Here is an 18,732-nt window from a genome sequence, read left to right on the forward strand (position 1 = left end):
TGCTTTTGTAATGGGCAAGAAAATTCATGATGGGGCGTTGATTGCATGTGAAACGGTGCAGTGGCTGAAGACAAGAAAAAAAAGCGCAGTGATAATTAAACTCGATTTTCAAAAGGCGTATGACAGGGTCAAATGGAGTTTTGTGGATATTGTTTTGCAAAAGATGGGTTTTGGCCATAGGTGGAGGGGGTAGATCAAGGAGTGTGTTTGCACTACGTCGATGTCGGTTCTTATAAATGGGTCTCCCTCTAAGCCATTCAAGATGGAAAGGGGTCTATAGCAAGGAGATCCATTATCTCCTTTTCTGTTTGTGCTGGTTGTTGATGTTTTACATAGGATGGTTGGGGAGGCAGTGAGGAATGGACGTATCTCTCCGCTTTTAGTTGGACGGGATAACATTGAGTTGTCGCACTTACAGTTTGCTATTCTGTTCTGTCCTACGGAGGAAGAAACTATTAGGAACTACAAGTGGTTGCTGCGCTGCTTTGAGATGATGTCTGGGCTAAGTATTAACTTCAAGAAGTCCAGCTTCATTCCGATTAATAGTGATCAACGTTGGGCGCATAAAATGTGTCAGTTGCTGGGTTGTACAGAGGCGTCCTTACCAGTCCGTTATCTTGGTATCTCTTTGGGAGCGAATCCGAGACTTGTTAAGACATGGCAACCAGTGATTGACAAGGTGAAAGAAAGGCTAAGCCTGTGGAAAGCTAAGACGCTCAACAAAGCAGGTAAGCTGGTCCTTATCAAATCTGTTCTGAATAGCCTGCCTGTTTACTATCTTAGCTTATACAAGTTGCCAAAGACAGTAGCGGAGAAGTTGATTTCCCTCCAAAGACGCTCTTGTGGAGTAAGGAGGATGGGAGAAATGGGGTGCCACTAGTAAAATGGGAGGTAGTGATGGCTCCAAAAAAGGCAGGTGGGTTGGAAGTTGGTGATGCAGTGATTCGGAATGCAGCTCTACTGTTTAAGTGGTGGTGGAGGTTTTCGAAAGAAGATTGTCCTTTATGGAAGAAAGCAGTGTGCTCCTGTAATAACATGAGCCCTTCTGAGATGCTGTGTGGTCAGTTACTACCTACAAGAGAGGGTCCTTGGAAGGATATTTGTCAACTACAAATCAGCGAGCCACAAGTCAGAGAGAAAATGATCAGAGGCTTGTCTATGGATGTAGGGAATGGCAGAACAGTCCGGTTCTGGGAGGATATCTGGTTACCTAATGGTTCTCTGAAAGAGTTGTTTCCAAGGCTTTTCTCGATCTCAAACCTTAAAGGATCTGTTATAAGGGATTGCGGGTTTTGGGATGGGCTAGAGTAGATTTGGAGTTTCCAATGGAGGAAAGAGCTATTTCAATAGGAGTTGGAACTCGTAAACCAACTACATGAGGTCTTATAATCAGTTAAGCTAACAACTGAGTGAGAGGATAGAGTGGTCTGAAAATTTGATAGATCTGGTATTTATTCAACTAACTCGTTTGTGCAGGTGTTGCAGGAGGCAGTTCTTCCGGAGAAAATAATAAGCTATAGCTTCACTAGTGCTATTTGGAGGGGTCTCGTTCCTCCAAGGATTGAATTGTTCTCTTGGTTTGTGTTGGTGGGGAGGGTGAACACGAAAGAAAGACTGTGTAGATTAGGTGTGCTTAACCAAAATGATAGTTGGTGTGCCTTATGTTGTAAGTCTGTGGAGTCTGTTTTTCATCTATTTGTTGGTTGCGAGGTTTCTTGGCAGGTGTGGTGTGCTTGGCTGTTTGCTCTTGGAAGGACATGGACCATGCCAGCTACATTAAAGCAACACTTCGAGAGTTGGACGAATGTCGTAACAAAAAAGGATGCGAGGAATAGGTGGTTGGTTGGCTTCTTTTCTGTTATCTGGACAATTTGGCTAGAGCGGAATGAGAGAATCTTCAGGAATCAAGGCTCAAACATGATGGACATCATTAGCAGGTCCTTTACGTTATCCGATGAATGCTATGGTGGTGAACCCTTTGGTTGTTGATGGCTATGCCAAAGATAACTAGGGGTGATTTATGTTTTGAGCAATCAGTTATTTTTCTTGTTTCTATGCTCCACTTTATTGTGTTGAGCTTTTTACTTCAAATAATAATAATAATAATAATAATAATAATAATACGTATTCACGATCATAAAAAAATATTTTCTATAATATTTTTTAAGAAAAAATAATAAATATTTAAAGAATAATTGAATATGTACTCACATTAAAATAATATTGAATATTATATTATTATAATTTTGTTTTTATTATTTAAATATTAAATTTTATAATTTAACATTTTTATTTTATTTAAATTATCATTAAGATATGGACAAAAATAAATATTTAAATGTAAAATTGAAATTAATATCCAAAAACCAATGGTAAAGAGTAACAGTTAAAAAAATACTTAAAAATCTCGTAAAAAAAATTTATACTTATTCAATAGAATTATTATTATTATTATTATTATTAAATACTATAGAGACTGCTGAATAATGATATGTAAATATTAAATAATAATAATTTATTATTATTATTATTATTATTATTATTATTATTATTATTATTATTATTATTATTATTATTATTATTACTTATCACTTATAAATACCAAGTATGTATTTTATAAATATATTTAAAATTAATGTACTAGTACTCAACTTTTTTTAACATATACTCGGTTATTTATATATTAAACATTTGGAGTTTGAATTATTTGAACATACACTCAATTATTTATATAGATTTGAGATAGTAAAATCCAAATGAATCTTTAATTCTAATCTCATATTTACGTATAAGTAAACATTACCATCCAGCAGTTAATAATAATAATAATAATAATAATAATAATAATAATAATAATAATAATAATAATAATAATTCTATCGAATAAGTATAAATTTTTTTATGAGATTTGTAAGTTTTTATTTACTGGTTGTACTCTTTATTATTGATTTTTTTATATTAATTTCAACTTTACATTTAAATATTTATTTTTGTCCATAGCTTAATGATGATAATTTAAGTAAAATAAAAATGTTAAATTATAAAATTTAATATTTAAATAATTAAAACAAAATTATATTAATATAATATTCAATGTTATTTCAATGTGAACTCGTATTCAATTATTCTTTACATATTTATTATTTTTTTTAAAAAATATTATAGAAAATAATTTTTTGTGATTCTAAATACGTATTATTATTATTATTATTATTATTATTATTATTATTATTATTATTATTATTATTATTATTATTAGGACAAATCACCATAATAAATCAATGGCATGTAAATCGAAACAGGGCAGCTAGATTTATATAAATTCTTCCATCCTATATAAATCGAATTAGGCTGGTTAGATTTACTTGGAAACATATGAATGTGTAAATCGATATTACCTGTTTCGATTTATGTGTACTTAAAGCTCACCTAGTAAATCTATTTAGTCTAATTCGATTTACTACTAAAATTTGTAAATCTAATTACCCTAATTCGATTTATATACAAAATGCCTTTGGGATATTCACATACAATTTCTTGGTTTGGATGATTTTGGTAATATTTGCATGCATTTGGTTTATTTAAGTATTTTATCCCAAAATATACTAAAAAAATATATAATAGATAAGATAATTAAATTATTATATATGAGAATTTATTTTTATATCGTATAAGTTTTATTATTAATTAGAATCATTTTGAAATTCATTCAATAAAGATTAATTTGAGCTAGCTCTTGAATTAATTAGGATTGTCAAAATGAGCCAAATCTGTCGGACTAGCTCGTTTACTTGACGTAAATAGATGGATATTTAACTCTAAAATCAAACTCGTAAAAATGCAAGTCTAAACAACTTAGCCATAGTTATCAGAACCAGACCAGTCGGCCAGTTCGACCAGAAAACCAATGAACCGATGTTCTATCCGGTTCGGTTCATTATTAAGAGTAGACTTGTAACTCGGTCAATAGCAGTCAAATAGTTAAAAACCAGACGATTTTGTCACGAACCGGACTCAGTTTAGGCAGTTGATGACCCGCACTTCCTCCTTGACCCGCATACTCCACACGTAGACCAGTGGGGGTGTGGATCACTGTAGGAGCATCTATTTGAATCTCCTTCAAAAGTGGCGTCTCTAAGGTTCGATCCTTGAACCTAAGAGTGGATAAAAGATGGATATTTGACTTTAAAATCAAACTCGTAAAAAATGCAAGTCTAAACGATTTTGTCATAGTTATCAGAACCGAATCGGATCGGACCGATCGGTTCAACTGAAAAAACAGTGAATTAATGTCCTATCTGGTTCGGTTCATTATTAATATCGGACTTGCAATTAACTCAATCAATGCCGGTCAAAAGTTGAAATTGGACAGTTTTCTTGCGAACCGGACTCGGTTTAGGCAGTTGACCCGCACTTCCTCCTTGATCCGCACACTCCACACGTAAATCAACGGGGTGTGAATCACTATAAAAGCATCTATTTGAATTTCCTTCAAAAAGTGGCTTTTTAAGGTTCAATCCTTGAACATGAGAGTGAGTAAAAGTCCCTATCTCACTGTGACAAGTGAATCTTCAATAGATGTAATGCTTATAATTATATATACCATATTATTTTATATGCACCACTAGTAGATTTTTTATTATATTTGCTCATTATTTTATGTATTATATAAAAGTATGGTATATCATAATTTACATATAATTTAATTTAATCAAATTTAAATAATATAAAATGTTATTATTATTTAATTTTTACTTTTAATATTTAAATTTTGATTTTATTATAATTTTATATATTTATTAAATTATTACCGGGTTAAACAGTTTGACCAATAACCTACCAGTTGAACCACACTAACCCAGTGATTCAGTAATTTGATCGGGTTAATTGCTGGTTCGATTATGATAACTATAGACTTAGCTCGATCAATAAAAAAAAAAAACAACAAATTAAGATTTTTCATGTTTATTAAAAAAATTTTATCTATCTTATAAATTTTTTTAATTAATTTTTTTAAAAATCAAAATGAAAATTTAAAAACAAAAAAAATTAGTAACTCAAAAAACAAAACAAGTTATATTAATTTTAAAAACGTATAATTTCAAAATTAAAAAGCGCACGAATAAGCTCCCTTTCCATTACTTCAAATAAAAAATTGTGTATAAGCTGATTAAGCTCTCTTTTCAGTACTTTAAATTAAAAATTAAAAATTTTATTATCCCTACAATAATTTCCTTTTATCATTATAGCCACCGTCATTATCTCCCCAAATAACCTAGCCTAACCCCATTAACATTGTCTCTCCTCAATGATTCCTGCAGCGAAAGTCAGTCTCCCACACCCACAGTCAGAGACTCAGTGTCCCCTATCGTGCTCCCACTGCTCTGCCATCGACGCTACGGCCAACACCAACCCTGGGTTGCATCCTGCGACCCTTTCGTCTTCCTCTCCCTTCCTCGTAGCACCTCTCTTTCTTCGTCGTCCTCCCCGGCAAGGCTCCACACAGCAACAGGCCAGCAGCACGTTGTCTTCCTCCACGACTCCATACATGCCTTCTCTATTCACTACTCCACGCCGCGTGCCTCCTCCATGTAACCGGAGCCCTTGGTCCTGAGAGTCTCGTGTTCAAGTGTCACGGCGGAGGGCCATACACCGACGTCGTCGACGGCCAGATTCTAAAGTGGGAAGGAGATGAAGTTGGTTGGACTTTGTTTGCTGTCACCTCTTCCAATAGGTACCAAAATGTAAACTTGTTTCTAAAATGTTGAACTTATGTGAATTTGAGGGTTGATATGCCTTAGTTTTTGTTGAAAATAGTGAGTATTTAAATCAGTCTATATTTTTTTGGAGATTTATTAGTTTTAGAATCAAAAGTTTTGTTTATTGTGTTTTTGAGTTAATGGTTTGCTAGTGGTAGAAGACTTGATATGAGGATCTGGACACCGTAAGGTATATTCGTTCTTTGTTCTTATCAGAACATTGATTTTTTTTAGGGGTTCTGCTAGTACTACTAATTGAAATTTGAATCATTGAATGATTAGCTATTTTTTGGATTAAATGATTACTGATTAGTTGATTCATTTTAGTCCTGTTTTTATTCTTTGTATTGTTTTGTGCTCTTGCTTTGAATGATTAGCTCTGCTCACTACTGTTGTACTGTGCTGTGCTAAAAAAAATTGAGACTGAAATTGTCCTCAAAGCCTGAAATTTTGATAATCCTTGTTAATCTTTGGAAAAGTTTGTTGTTGCTGCTGCGTAATTTTTTATTGTGTTTTAATTGTTTGTGTTGTGGCTCTACTCTGTTTTATTGTGTTATCCTAGTAAATGTTTGCATAAAAGGTGCAACAAAGAACAGAAAGCTTCACATATTTTGCATTTGCTTGCAGTATAATTTCAAGGATAGCTCTGTGAAATTGGTGTATGTACCCCAGCCACATCCTCGGGCAATTGCTTCTCTGTCTTGGAAAATAATTGTCAAAGTGGCATGTGGGACAAATCACACAGGTGCTTGTTTTTTCCATTCTTGATCTCAATTATTTAATCTTTTCTTTCATCTACTCATTATTTCTTTTTGAATGTTTAGTGGCGGTGGATAAGAATGGTTTTGTCTACTTGTGAGTAATTCTTTACTTTCTTAATTCAGTATCTTAGTTCTGTAAAATAAGTTATAACTTAAGATTATCCATTTGTGCAGCTGGAGATTTGGTGGTTATGGAAGGTTTGTGCATAATTTTCAGATTGGTTGTCAATGTTCTGTAAAATACAAAGAAATCATAACAATCAGATGATTCAATTCAAATTGTATTTATTTATTTATTTGGCTGGTTCTGTGAATTCTGCGTATACTACAGGTATTCTTGACACAAATTCAATTCCCTTGTCTTTTATATATATATATCTAAAGTCTAAACAAATTTATTGCATAAAGAACTTGATCTTTGCATAAAAATACTTGAGATTTTTGTATTTTAGAGTTTGAGTAGTGAGAACGTGAAAGGAAAGGGGATCTTGACCAGTATAAACGCTTGGATGGGGATAGAAATATAACCAGCAAACAAGGTGATTGTCATATTACTAATAGTAAACTATACTTTTTTTTTTCATAAATACTATTATCACTTCTCATTAGTAACACTTATCATGTTTCATGGCAATATACTAGGACAGCAGAGAGCGAAGCAAGCTTGATTCTATCAAAGCCCATAATGCAGAAGACAATTGATTATCTACTTTTTCTGCTAGATCAGTCCTATGTTGAAAGGTTTCTTAGTGCATATAAATTTTTGTGGAATAGGATGAGAGCAATTAGAATGGACCTGAAAATGCAGCACATTTTCTATCAAGGGGCTATTTTATGCTTGAACGTATGGTACTTTTTTATTTTTAACAAAAGTATAATAAAACCTAATTTTTCTCTTATTGAAGTGGAAATAATATCTATTTTTCTGCAAGTTCCTTATATGCTATATTAATTAAGGCTCAATACAAATATATATTGTGGCTACTTACAGATATATAGTAGTTTCATATTTATTTGTTAGTAAAATAATTTTCTAAAGGTTCTGATGCCTTTTATCAAGAACTTGCATCTGCTTGGTGATGTTTGTAAGAATAATATCTAGTGATGGTTAAAAGTTTAAAACTCATGAGGCTATTGATTTTTGTGGTTTCAGATCCAATTACACATCATTGCAATGCGTGAATTATGTGAATACACAAAAGGAGAAGGATTTTCTGCGGGCTTTGATGCTCACTTCAATATTGAACATATGAACATAACTTCGGTTGAATTGTTTCAGATGTATGATGATCACAGAAAAAAGGAATAGTTGTACCTACCGAAAAAGAGTTTTGAGGCTATTATGCTCTCCTTAAATTGGATAAGCATCCTGGTTATAAAGTAAGTTGTCCTTGTTGTGCTCTTATCTTTAATGTTTCATTGGCAATAGAAAAATCTAAGAAAATAAGTAAGTTATCCTAGGTTGAACCTGCAGAGCTATTCAGATGACTCTAGAGACAAGGCAGATTCCAGAAGTTCTACTTGCCTGCGATGTAGCAAGGTTTGTAATTTCAAATGAAAATTAAATTAGCTAATTTTTTTAACCTTACTTAGCTTGATTATTATTAGGGGTATAATGATTTCATTTAATTTTGACTTTAGCTTGATTATTGGGTCTTTATTGATTAATCAATCAATTAATTAATTAATTCAAGACAGTTGATTTTATTCTATTCTTGATTTTTTCTGTTCTTACTATAGTTTATTGTTCTTTACTGTTATTTATTTGTTATTCTTGGCTTCTTGCTATTGTTTGTTTGTTATTGATTTTCTGTTCTTAATTTGTTGTTCTTCGTTGTTGCTAATTTTTTATTTGTTAATTTTTAATTTGTTGTTCTTTACTGTTGGCTACTTTTACTGTTATTTTTTTAATTTGTTAGTTTTTTATTTTAATTTATTGGTTCTATTATTTTTTGTTCTTGATTTTAATTTTTTATCTTCATTACTGTTCTGATAGCTACTATGCGTTTAATTTATTATTATTCTATTTTTGATTTTGATTAACTGATGTGATATTATTTGCTGATCTTATTTTTCTGTGATATTTTGCAGTTTGATCCCAGTATAAATGACAATATTAGTGAAACTGAAGGTGAAATTGGTGGACATATTCTTTGTGTAATTGATATGCCAAGTTTTAGGTGTTGTTTGTATTTTTATTTTTATTTTTAATTTTCAATGTGCAATGAAAAACTTAGATGTGTAATGTATAATGAATTTTATAAAAGCAGGAACACATTTGTGTAGCCAGATTGAAACATCTCTAAAAAAGTGAGTGAATACTTACTTTTACATTATATTATAAGTGAGCTTTTTTCTTTATTAGTTTACTAAATAAGTCATGTTATTGAGAGCTATTGAAAACATAGAGTAGGCATTTGATCAAGCCCAAAAGTTTTATTATTATCAGGTTAAGCTTCAATACATAATTTCTTAAAACATGGTTTGAACTTTTTTAAACATGTATAATTTTGATAAACTCATTTATTCTGTATGTGATATAATTTTTTTAGTTCAGTGACTAAAATAAAAAAATATGAGGTTTATTTTAGTATAGCGATATACTCGCTATTGATGATGGTGGCAAATTAAAGATTCTATTGCGACTGAAACATTTGTGAGATACCTATCGACTTGTTACTATTTTAAAAGGAATTTACAATGACATTTTGCGATAGTATTGCAACTAATTGACTATATATTATTTCCTAACAAATTAGCGACTAATTCATAACTCTACTTTATCATTTCGAATAGCTTTGGTTTAGCGACAAAATTCCTACAAATTTGATTAAGGATTTTCAAAGATTAACTATAGATTTGCTATAAAATGTGACAGATTTGCGACCATATTAGCGGACAACTTGCGACGAGTTAGGTTCGGAAAAATTTCTCGCTAATTAGTGTCAACTAATCTTTCTATTTTGTCTACGAAGTTAGCTTGCATTTAGCGATGAGTCTGCTATAGTAGAGTTTGTCGCTAATTAGCGACTACTGTTTAGTCCAATTCTTCTATGGAATTAGCTTTTATTTTAGTGATTGATTTGTGACTATCTAATAGCTAGCTAAAAAACTTTCCGATGAATTAGCGACTGTTGTGTTTGCCTCACTGATCTGCGACTTGTAATTAGCGAGGAAAGCATTAGTTGCTAGGCGGTAGCTAATCCGTCACAAATTATATTTTGCGTCAGATTAGCGATGATTTTACGACTCTTTTTGTGGTAGCTAATTGGCCATATTCTTGTAGTGATAGCGAGTTGCATCCGATGCATTTGCCAAGTATATGCAGCTTTTAAAATTTCTCAGATGATGCCTCGGATCGGTGGTTCCATTATAAAGATCCATGTCCAAGCTCTGAAAGCTTCTAGAAATTTTAGCCCGCATGATATCTTCTATGAATAGATCTTTACCCATCAAGAGTGTTTCTTCTCGGTCAGCTCCTCATACCCTTTAAGTCGGACTCCAATTTCAATAGCTTTTCTTCTAATTCCCCTCGTACACCTCCCTTCTTAGGGCTCTTTTAGATTTTCGTTATCGCTCTAGCACCTCCTCGAGTTATTCCAACCGACCTTGATTTTCGTGGACAAGTCCCATATCTTCGTGGGATCTCTTGGTCCAGATCCTTAAGGTCAGTGTACTTCCGAGCTTATCTTGTGTCCTTCCGAGTTCAAAGGATTTGTATCTCTGGCTACACCTTTTCCTCTATCAGCTCAGGAAGGTATGACTAATGCACGTTCATCGTTATGCTACTCCTCTTCTAGGGCTTTAAAGTCAAAAGCTGTATGTCCATTTTTTAGGATGTCGTCCGCCATCATATAGTCTTGAGGTCTCTGACAACGACGCCAATGTTTCGAGGGTTACCTGAAATGAGTGAATTTAGGCCTGAACATCAGGTCCAGACTCCTTTTTGAGGGGCAGTGTCTGACGTCTTCTGGAATTGAGGTGCCAACGTCCGAGTTCCTCGTGAGAAAGTGGAGGTGATACCTTTAGAAACTTCGATGCTTAAGTTAGTAAGGGATTTAGGCAGGTTTTTTGTATATTGGAATTCGAAAAATACCTGAAGATGTCAAGGTATTTATAAGTATAGGTGTAGAGTCAATAATCACTTTTTGATTAGTCTCACATTTGATGGTGGATTAGTTACTCCATTTTGGTAGGGAGGTTATTAGAATCTCCCTTCTAGATGAATGGGAATGATAGTAAGAGTTGATTACTTATTTTGATAAGTAGGGTTAAATTTACGTCATCGCAACAACCTCTGTGAGGTCGGGTATGGTATCAGGCTGGCTTATTATTTGTAAATTGGGTTTTATTCATTTTTGATCTAGTTAGGTAGTGAGCCAAAATATGAATAAGTATAATTGAATTCAAAATTTTTTTTAATGTAAATGATCAATCTCAGAGATCACTTTAAAATTTAACTCTATTAAATTTATATTGTTTACAAACCACATTCGATATAATTTTTTGTTGCTTAGTGAAAATAAGATACTTATATCTCTTTCATAATGCAAAAGAAATAAGTTATGTTATGTAAAAATTGTAAATAATTTTAAAAAAATATACAATATTATATAATAAATTTATTTTTTTTATTTAAAAAATCCGTTGTATATCTTTGTATTGTATCATAAATAAAACAAAAATAATCGTATCGGTCACCATCAGTAGAAAACATATAATAACACAAGTAAAAAGATTTTTTTATATTAATAAATATTTTATTATTTTTCCCCCAAAAATGGTAATCGTAATAATTTCAAAGGAAACAGCTGTAAAACAAATATATTTAGTAGAGAAATGTGTTGGTGGCAGCAAACCTTAGCAGTGGATTTTTCTTTGCCATTTTGGATGCAGTTGTCTTGTAAATATATGTTGGTCTAATTTTTTTTTTTGGTCTGTAGCAGTGGAATGATAGATATATTTAAATATTGTAATTTTTTGTATTTTTTAAAATTATGAAAGGTATATAAATTAAAAAATCTGATTTTTGTATCTCAAATTTTTAATTTTTTTGAAATAGAAATTGGACGATCTAATTTCAAAAATTAAAAGGTTCAATTTTAGTACTTCAATTAAATGGTCTAATTTATGTGCCTCTTAAAAATAAAAAAACTGATTTCTTTACCCAAAATTAAATAGGATCATATTTGAGATTAACACGTTAATAATTTATAATCTAAAAAAATGTCACTGTCAACAAAGTATCAAAAATAAAAAATTTAAATATCGATCCAATTCAACTTGAAGAAAGTGTGCTAAATAATAATGATGTTATATCAACGATTAAGCATCAGTTATTGGTAGTTAAACAAATTATTAACATAATTTTGGTGTTTTTCAGGTTCCACCCGAGTTAAGAGTCAAGACAAATTAGAACTTCCAATTTTCTTAGCCTGATAATTTCATTCCTCTATGTTATATTATATGTGCTTCAAATATATATTTTCTGCATTATTCTTTAGGTAAGATTCCATAGGTAAGAGAACTCGCCTAATAATAATAATAATAATCTATATATATATACCAAGAATATTGAAAAAAATATATTCTAAAAGACTGTTAGAGATATTTTATTATTAAAAAAGATTTTTAGTACTAAAATTATTAAAATTAATTTTTATAATATTTAATAAAAAAATCAAATTTTTTTGTAAAGAAATAAATATATTTTTTAAATTATTTTTTTATTTATTTCTTTTTTATGAACATATCTATTTTCTTTTTATTACTTATTATACTCAATTTTTTATTAATTTATATTTATCTATAACAAAAATTTGTTATTATAAATCATCAATTTATCGCTAATAAACAACTTCATTATTTTATTATATTTTCAAAAATCAACACATCACCATAAGAATGATGAAGAGATAAATAAATCATAAAATAATTATCGTAGTACTTTAATTTATTGCAAGTAATAATCATTCTATTTTTCTATCTCGATTCTTTTTTTCTCTTTATGTCTTGGTTTTTTTTTTGTCAGGAATATGTGGTTTCTTTGAGTGTATTTGATGTTTTTAGTTTTCTTATGTGTTCGCATCTTTTATTGTTTTTCTTGCTTTTAATTCTTTTTTTTAGGTTTAATTATAATTTCAACTTCTAATCTCATTATTTTTAGTTATCTTTTGCTATTAAGATGTTTGTTAAGTATTTTCAAGAAAATATAGTTAAAAGAAAGGCAAATCAAGTAGCAAAAGAAGGTTATTAAGGGAGCAAAGCATTGTATGGAAGATCAAGAGCCTAGCACGTAAGAATCAAGCCATGCAAAGCCATGCAGAAAAAGGAGAAGTTTAGGCGTGACATGCCTTAGAGAGGCAAGTAAAGGGGTGCCAAACCCTGAACATTGAGAAATAGGCGTGCCACAAGGATGCAGGGGCGTGCCACGCCCTGTCAAAATCAAACCAGACATGCCACATGAAGAAAGGAGTGTGTCACGCATGAAGGCAAGCCAATCCCTGGGAGCAAGCCCAAGCCCAGGCGTGCCACGCCTAGAATGGGTTGTGCCATGCTCTAGCCAACTAAAGAGAGGGCGTGCCACGCAGAGAAGAGGGTGAGCCACACCCTGACCCAAACACAAAGGGCGTGTCACGCTTAGTATCAAACTGTTTAGCCTAGTATGCTTCTAATGCTAAAGTCTCAAGGCCCAACTTCAAGGATTTGATCACTACAAGATTTCTGCTTGTTATTGGGATTTTTTTGCGGAAGTTTTAGAAAATCTCTACAACATATTTTATTTATGGCAAAATATGAAATCCCCATTGATTAATGTTAGTTTAAATTCTTAAGCCCAATTGTCCAAACACATGGCCCGTCCCTAACCTACTTTGATTAAATCCAAACAAATTTAACTCTAAACAAAAACTTGTCCAAAAAAATTAGAAGAGGAAGAAGAGTGAGAATGAAACCCTAGATCTACTCGCCGCCACCGTATTCATCTCTTCGCCATTGTCACCATCAATCTCGCCGTAGCATTTGAGATCAGAGGGAGAGTAACTGGCGACGCCCGCGACGCCATCCTTGCCGACATCCAGGAGCAGGTTTCCATCCTCAACTCCACTTTCTCATGGAAGGAGTCAGATCGAGCCGCCGCCAAGTGCGCCACTCACGTGCTCGTCGATCTTGCCAAAAACGGTAAATCCTCCGTTCTCATTCTTCGATCTCCTAGCGTGTTGCTCTCTTCATTTCGGTCTTTGGCAAATTCGGTTGTGCATGTCTCTCGATGTAAATCCTTTGGTGGTTGTATCTTACAGAAGAAGTGGTGAACGTGATTGTTGAAGGTGGAGCAATTCCAGCTTTGGTTTAGCACCTCCAAGCTCCTCCCGTGACAGAAGAAGACCTCGTTCAGAAGCTGTTGCCGTTTAAGCATGAGGTTGAGAAAGGGAGTACTTTTGCACTTGGACTTCTTGCCGTCAAGGTAACTTCTACTCCTCCCTCCCCTAGCATTAATTATGGTTTAGGAATTATTACATTAGAACTCATTTGTGCCGTGGGTTTTGTACTCTGAGGTGTATCTGATGTTTGATGTGATTCTGCAAAAGTGCAAGTTAAGATTATGGTTATTCTTCGATAACTACCAATTACTAGATAATATATTCCTGTAATAAATTACCAGAAGCGTTAGTTTATTTAAATTCTCTTACTCAGTGTTAATTTTAAAATGTTATATTTATGTTTTTTGGGAATACTAGGAAAATAATAACCCAAATTATCTTATTTAACTTAATATTTAAACTCTTGCATGTGTTTTATTTATAGTTGTTGTATTGAAAGGTTGAAAAGAAGATTGATTTGGTTTATGGTGGAAGAAGATTAGGACTAATGACTTATATACTATTATATATTGTTTTTATTGTAAATTTTTTCTAAACTGTCTTGAACTTTATTTCTTTATCTTTCATGGTTAGAGTGATTCCTAAAGCTCTGTTGCATTGTGAGGTACAATTCCATCTTTAGTTACTATATGATCATGTATGTGAATCTTTTGATCCGAATTTTTGCTTATGAAAAGCTTATGCTGATCAAATCCCTCGTTTAGATATCTGGAGAAACCTTTGGAAAAGTAAAAACAGTTGTGCAAACATGCATGAAAGGAAGTCAATAATGGCTAAACACGCTGATGCATTCATAACTCTTCCTGGTACATTCTCAATGTTTTTGTGGATTCTATTTCATAGCACTTCCTTTAGATTTGGTTTTTGCGTTTAAGTTTCACCTAGGTCTTGCTGGATTGTTCGTAGGGCTCTTGATTGGTGTTGTTAGCTGCTTTATTTTGTTATTAACATTCATTGCAAGAATAAATTGGATGAATGAAGCTGCCAAAGCTCAAACATTGGTTTGTGTACAGGTGCAGGATGTTCCAAGACATGACGTAAATCATGTCCATGAAGAAGAATAAGTTTAGAAGTATGTTTTAACATCCTCATCATCCCTTAATGCATGTATATCTCCAAATACTTGGTGTGGGGTTGAGAACAAATTTGAAACGTCTCAAACACCCTATGTACGAGAGGCTAGTTTTTGATGCTGTTAGTTATTTAATATCTAAAGATAGAGATGATGACGTGGCTTATGAATTACATGCTAAAGTGAGTTCACCTTCATATATAGTTTTCCCTTAATTCATTGTTCTTTTTCTATATCTATGCTTATTTATCTATAACAGTTATGTTCTACTTAATAACTGAGCTTTTATTCTCGAGTTTGAGGACTAGTTGTTACTCATGCTTGGAAAATTCAATATTAAATTTTGACTTATTTTATTTGGTATGCTACAGCCCTACTGCATATTCCTGCACTATGAGTGTTTAATAGAAATACCAATACACCAATTGACGGGATTTGAATGATCTGCTAACATAAAATATATACATGTATGTGAATGTAATTCACAGAAAATTATTATGTTATGCTATTTTCTCTTTATTAATTATTCTCTTTTATTTTCTTATTTTTATTTTACAAATTAAACTCACTCATGGATTTAATTTCTGATTTTATTAGGCATTTGCTTAGGTTTCTTCTATTTCTGGAATTAAAGTGGGTACTGATTTTTTTCTCGCCAGTTTTTTGCTATTGCTTTTGAATAAGTGCTTGTTGAGGTAAGATAATAATCATATCCTGTTTTATTGTAAATATGTTAGAAGTCTATTATAACTTTGTAGTTTATTCCCTGTTCTGAAAAGAAAATGAGTGTGAACAGAAAGGGAAAAAGCAAAGAAAATGTCCCTATTCTGTTGTGAATTTTTCATTCTCTTAATCTATACTGCTTTCACCCTTTTTCTGGCACCATTTTGTTTCAACCTCTTTTCTAGTTCCAACCTAATTTCTGAAAACTTTAAATTATTTAGTATAAAATTTCTCCTGTATCTTGATTCCTTTATAACATTGGATACGGGTTAGCCATAATGTTATGTATTTGATATCATGAAATGAATAGAGTAATTGGTTATTGATTTTGTTTTCATGGTTATTTGAAGTTAGGGTTGCAAACATTGAAAATGCTTGCATAATTGTGTAGGTATGAGTTCCAAGGTTTACCAGATGCATTCTCTCCTTCAGTTCCAAGGTCTTTTGGGATTGCATTCATATTTTCATTTTGAGATTTTTATGTAATTAAAATTTAGATGATATTGAAATATTGAAATTGTTGTTTTATTTTACTTTTTAAAGAAAAACAGTAATAGTTATGTAGAATAATACCATATGCAATTATGTTTGGAACTATTGATGTTGGGAATTTTTTATATTTAGAATCATGTCTTATATTGAGGAATTGTGTTATAAAAAAATTTAGTTTTTAAATTTTGATATTAAAAAATAAATTTTTAATTTGAGAATATGTAAATGAGATGAGATTAATGAATGATTTGAAATTAAAAATAAAATAATTACAGGATTTGTAGAGGTTTGAAAATCTCACAAAATAGTTAATTTGTGTTAAATTAAAAAATCAATTTGTGGGGTTTTAAACTGCCACAAAAGTGATTTAAAACTGTCACAAAAGTTTAATATAAAACCCCCACTAAACACACACAAAACCTCCACTGAATCGATTGGGGAGGTTTTTAAAAACTCCCACAAAAGATCTCGTGGCACCTCAAATTTTAGGGGTTTTAGAACCCCCCCCCCCACAAACCATTTGGTGGGGGTTATAAACCTCCACAAATAAGAAAAAAACTGCCACAAATAAACAAAAATCTTGTAGTGGATTTCAAGTGAAGATTGAAGAAGATTCTGTAATTAATTAGTTTTTTGAATTTGATTTGATTATGTTTTGAATTCTAGGATTTGAATTAATTAGAGATTATCTTAATTATTTTGATTAAGATAAGATTAGGTTTTAAGATTTCAATTAGAGGAAACCTAGGTATAAATAAGTGAATTACATTCACAATCGAAAGGGAGTTTCTCGCAGCAGTCCATTATTGATTTTGCACCCAACAGAAGTCACTAAACCCTTGTCAAAAGGTTAGGAGCTCTGTTCATGTTTCAATGGTTAATTAATCTAAGTTTTTTTTTCTTTTAAAGCTTTGCATTAATCTATTTATGATTGAGTATTTCGTTCTTCATCACTAAAGATTTAGTAGCATCGACAGGTGTGCTAATTCTGTTTTGGATTTGTTTACTGATTCGATAGAACTAATTTTCAAATCGTGCTTGAAAACTCTTTCACATAACTTTCTGAATCAACTAGACGTAGTGATTTTCTAAGTGTGCGACACAATACATGATTTTTTATTACCTTAGTTTTGAATACGTGGTATATAATTTGGATTAGGACAATTTTCGAAAATTGTGTTTTTTCATTGAGAAACTGAATCGGATTTTTGAACTTAACCTCTTTGATTAATTGATCGACCAAGACATTGGCGGTTGATTGATTAAAGAGAAATCGAGGAGCCGAAACATTGGAAATCGATTACTTTAATTCGTTATGAACAAAGATTTGCAAGCTTTAGAATTAAGTTAACAAGGTTTAATTCTCCTAAGAACATGAACATCTCCGAAACCCTAGACATCCATTACTATTAATTTTTTCAAACTCAACAAGCACTTTTCGAAGTATTCATTCTTTAAGTTTCAAGCCTTTCAAGTTTTCAGCAAGTTCCAACATTCATCAATTCTAGATTCTATTGATCTAATTAGTTTAATTCGGTATTTGCATACTCAGTTCTTTAATTTTTGTGAAAACAATATTCACTCAACGTGATATTACTTGAACAATTTGGTACACTACTTGTTGATATTCGTAAACTTTACTTTTTACTCATCATTCTCTAAATCTTATATTATGTATTTTAGAGTAATTTGTATATATAATTATGTCTATAGGAGATAAATAAATAAAAAAATAATTTAAGAATATATTTGTGTTTTTACAAAAAAAAAATTGGTTCTTTTTTTTAAATATTTTATAAGTTAATCTTTTTTAATAATTTTAGTATTAAAGATTCTTTTTAATAATTAAATATCTCTAACGATCTTTTACAGTAATTTTTTCAAGAATGTTAGAAAATTTTATATTCCTTTATATTGTGTTTCCAAGTTTTATATCATGATTTTTATAGTGTTTCAAAATATTAAAATTTTAAAAATAATTAAATCACGTTTCATTCATATTTTTTTAGAAATCCTTCTCTAGCTCCTCATGTCTCAGTTGGAAATAATATTTTTATTATTTATTTATATAAAAAAAATCCCTAAATAATAACATGTAAATATAAGTATTATAAAGTAAAACCTAAGATAATTTCAAAATATTAACTGGTGGAGACAGTAAAGTCATAACTATGAGTCTTCATCCAAATCCTAGTAATAATGTTCTTTCTTTTTTAAAAAAAAGATATGCTACTTATCTTTGATATTTGGGCCAAAGTTTTGAAGCCCAGCAGGTAAAGTTTTTTTTTTTCCCCTTTTATTCATGAGATTTCTTTTGATTTTGTTAATATTTATTTATTTATTATCATAAATTATATTTATCGTTAAAATAATAATATAATATATCTAATTTAGACTATATATATATTTTGTGTTTATTTTTTATATTTTATAACATATATATACTATATAATGTAACGAATTATATATATATAAGCTTTGATATTATTTTTTATATTTGACTATTGTGTTATATTTATATGAGATTGTGAGACCTTGTTTGGTAT

General features: G+C 31.2%; 1 long non-coding RNA gene across 10 annotated transcripts; it reads left to right on the forward strand.

Annotated features, from left to right (window-relative positions):
* Positions 1–13,251: 13,251 nt before the first annotated feature.
* On the forward strand, positions 13,252–16,311 carry LOC112720629 (uncharacterized). 10 transcript variants are annotated; one of them, XR_003812229.2, is made up of 5 exons: positions 13,270–13,699; positions 13,819–14,705; positions 14,913–15,438; positions 15,569–15,666; positions 16,086–16,311. It is a non-coding gene; the product is annotated as an uncharacterized lncRNA (long non-coding RNA). The 10 variants fall into 10 exon arrangements; XR_003162299.3 differs by having other exon boundaries at positions 13,282–13,699; positions 13,819–13,982; positions 14,473–14,503; positions 14,604–14,705; positions 14,913–16,311; XR_003812226.2 differs by having other exon boundaries at positions 13,269–13,699; positions 14,913–15,666.
* The last annotated feature ends 2,421 nt before the right edge of the window (positions 16,312–18,732 follow it).

Source organism: Arachis hypogaea, chromosome 11 (assembly GCF_003086295.3).
Source record: "Arachis hypogaea cultivar Tifrunner chromosome 11, arahy.Tifrunner.gnm2.J5K5, whole genome shotgun sequence".
NCBI lineage: Eukaryota > Viridiplantae > Streptophyta > Magnoliopsida > Fabales > Fabaceae > Arachis > Arachis hypogaea.